This window comes from Arachis ipaensis, chromosome B6, assembly GCF_059453495.1.
Source record: "Arachis ipaensis isolate K30076 ecotype BB chromosome B6, ASM5945349v1, whole genome shotgun sequence".
Lineage (NCBI taxonomy): Eukaryota > Viridiplantae > Streptophyta > Magnoliopsida > Fabales > Fabaceae > Arachis > Arachis ipaensis.
This window is the reverse complement of record NC_142441.1, coordinates 26,522,116-26,525,433: the sequence shown is the minus strand read 5'-3', so window position 1 is coordinate 26,525,433 and position 3,318 is coordinate 26,522,116. Positions and strand designations below refer to the sequence as shown.

Sequence of the window (3,318 nt, the reverse complement as noted above, 5' to 3'; positions counted from 1 at the left end):
ATACAGTATACACTATGCACTTAAAAAAATGTTGAGCAGGTTGATTAGGCTCATGGATAATATATAAGATAATCAAGCATTGTGGTAGTCCACATTTAATTGATCATTCTCTTGAAAATAATAATAATAATAATAATAATAATAATAATAATATTCCGAAGCATGCAGAGATGGCAGACTCATAGTCTTCAGTGACACCTTTGTAGTTTACACCAATCACATCATATCCTTTTCATGGTTGTGTTGAACTTTGGGCTGCCATGCCAATATAATTTTAGGTGAACTTATGTTGTGATTACCTCGGTTTAAGCTGGTAAGAAGATGAATCAACCTTGTTGAATCCTCATGAATCTTAGTGAAAGCAAGCTTTTATGAATTGTCACAAGTTATGGATCCAAAAGCTCAATAATCAATTCATGATCAGGATCAAGCTTGGCAAAACTAAGAGGAGTTCAAGCCAAGTGATGTTTTATGAATGCAAGCTGCTCCAAACCAATTCAATTGTCTGCAACAATTCTTCTACCAAAAGTCCATGCAGGAACAAGATCCATGTTTAAAGTGGTGGAAGCGATGACGATCCCTCACCACAATTTTGCGATTGAATGCTTTTGAGACTAGTTTCACCACGGTGTGGCAATCACTACATATTCGCAGATTCTTCATTATTCTGATAGGAGTTGTCGGAGGAATAGTGATCAGTCCGAACGCGACCGCAAGTTTCTCACTATGGCTGAAAAGTGCAGTTTCCTTCTCTTCTTCATCAATATCAAGTGAAACCTCATTTGTGCTTGGTGTATATCCTTCGATCTTCAATTTTGCAGCCACTACGTATAACATATGTTCAATATCATTGATTTTTGGGTGTGTCTTATCCCCTGCAAAAAATTCATGAACTATCCCATTTGCTTCAAGCATGCTACAACCAGGTATCTTCACCACCCCGTGTTGTGCCATACTATCCCTAATTTCAAGAACGTTGCCCCAATTCCCTTTCGATGCGTATATACTTGACAATAACACATGGAAACCATCATGATCAGGGTGAAGCTGAATGAGTTTTCTTCCAACCCTCTCTCCCATTTCATTGTTGTTGTGCTTCCTACAAGCACCAAGCAAAGCACCCCATGTAGCAACATCCGGTGCCATTGGCATACTCTCGATCACTTCCTCTGCTTCCTTAAGCAAACCTGAACGCCCCAACAGGTCAACGATGCATCCGTAATGCTTTACATTCGGCTCTATCTTGTGTTCTTCAATCATGGAATTAAAGTAGCGGCGCCCCTCGTCTACTAGTCCCATATGCCGACAAGCCCCAAGAACTCCCACAAATGTAATTTCATTAGGACAAGTTCCTGATTTTTTCATCGTCTCAAACATGCTAAGTGACTTTTGTACTAAACCATTCATTGCCAACCCAAGAATGAGCGCATTCCATGTAGAAACCCCCTTTTCCTGCAATCCATGGAAAACCTCCAATGCATTCTCCACACAACCACATTTCATGTACATATCTATAAGTGTTGTGCCCAAGATGAAATTAACTTTCAATCTATTTTTACTTATATAAGCATGAATCCATTTGCCCAAATCCAAAGCAGCAAGACGGGTACATGCTGAGACAACACTCACTAAAATGGTCTCATCAGGCCTAATTCCATGAACCTGCATTTCCTGAAACAAAGCCAAGGCCTCCGAGAATCGTTCATGTTGCGCATAGCCAGATATCATAGCACTCCAAGACACAACATCCTTCTCAGGCATAGAACCAAACAGCATCTCAGCATCCTCAACCGAGCCACATCTCAAGTACCCAGAAATCATTGAGTTCCAAGATATCTGATCCGCGAGCAAACCACCATCAAAAACCTTCCGAGCATTCAATATTTCCCCACAACTCGAGTACAAATTGATCAATGCATTCTTCAAGCTAACATAACCTTCAATCCCTACCTTTGTAGCCAAGCCATGTATCACCTTCCCAGTCCTATCTATCATCAAATGTGCACAAGCAGACACAGCACTAATCACGGTCACCTCATCCACCACCACCCCATTAGCATTCATCTCAACAAACAAACCCAAGGCCTCCTCAAAGATCCCATTCTGCTCATAACATGAAACCAGCGCAGTCCACGAGATCATATCCTTTTCCTCAATCTCATCAAACAGTTGGCGTGCCTTCTCAATACAACCACTCTTCCCAAACAGCACAATCATCGAATTCGAAGCAATCGTGTTCCTCACTGGCATCATAGCATAAACCCTCTCTGCTTCCTCCACATCACCCAATTGAACATACCCAGCCAAAACCGTGTTCCACGAAACCTTATCCAACACGGGACTTTCATCGAACACCTTGCGGGCGCTCTCCATGTTCCCGCAAACAGCATACAAATTAATCAAGGTATTGTTGACATAAAGATCAGAACCAAAACCCATCTTGAGAACATGGGAATGCACTTGCCTCCCCTCGAGCTCAGAGGTACGTGAGGCGCATGCACGGAGGAGGATGGGGTGTGTGTAGTTATCAAAAACAGCACTTCTTCTGGAAAGGGAGTTGTAGAGGGAAATGGCATGGTGGGGTTGGTTGCGATCGACATGAGCACGCATGAGGGAGTTAGAGGCAAAGGGGTTAGGGTTTTGGAGGAAGTGGGTGAAAATGCGGAGAGAGTGGTGGAAGGGGAAGGAGGGGAGGGAGAAGGTGAAGAGTTTGGTGGAGAAGAGTGTGTTGTGGATGTGGCCAGTGAGAATGGATTGGGAGAGGATCTGGTTGAAGTGGTTTAGGGAAATTAAACGGTGTAAGAGGGATTTTAAGATGGTGAGGTTGATGGTGATGGCGGTGTGGAGATTGGGACTCATTTTCTGGTTGAGACATTGGTTGATCTACAATTTGATATAAGGTTCAATTCGTGGAATGAATCTTTATGGATAATCAAGAATATTCAATTCGCCATCTATTTTTTTTTGTTGAAAATTATCACCTTTTCTAACTCCATTCACCTACTTCTATCGAAGATCAACTCCTCTTACTCCATTCAATGTGCACGTGATAAAAGGGAAGCTTGCAACCTGAAAGTTAACAAGGGACTTTTTGAAAGGAACATGTCAACATGCTCCTTACACTTTTATTCAGTATCTAAAGCTCCCAACTAGACATCACCATCATAACTATGTATTCCCTTTTTAGCATTTAGCAACATGATACATATATAAATGGTGAATTCTATGATGTTGAAAGAAAGATTTTTTTACATGTGTATGTTTGTGATGTTAAAAAGGTAGTATGATAAGAGTTTAGAAAGAGAGTAATTAAAGAGA

The 3,318-nt window shown here is 41.4% G+C and overlaps 1 pseudogene across 1 annotated transcript; it reads right to left on the bottom strand.

Annotated features, from left to right (window-relative positions):
• Positions 1-352: 352 nt before the first annotated feature.
• LOC148554947 (pentatricopeptide repeat-containing protein At3g62890 pseudogene) lies at positions 353-3,088 on the bottom strand (annotated as a pseudogene). Its single transcript, XR_015886239.1, has one exon. The product of XR_015886239.1 is annotated as a pentatricopeptide repeat-containing protein At3g62890 pseudogene (transcript).
• Positions 3,089-3,318: the final 230 nt, after the last annotated feature.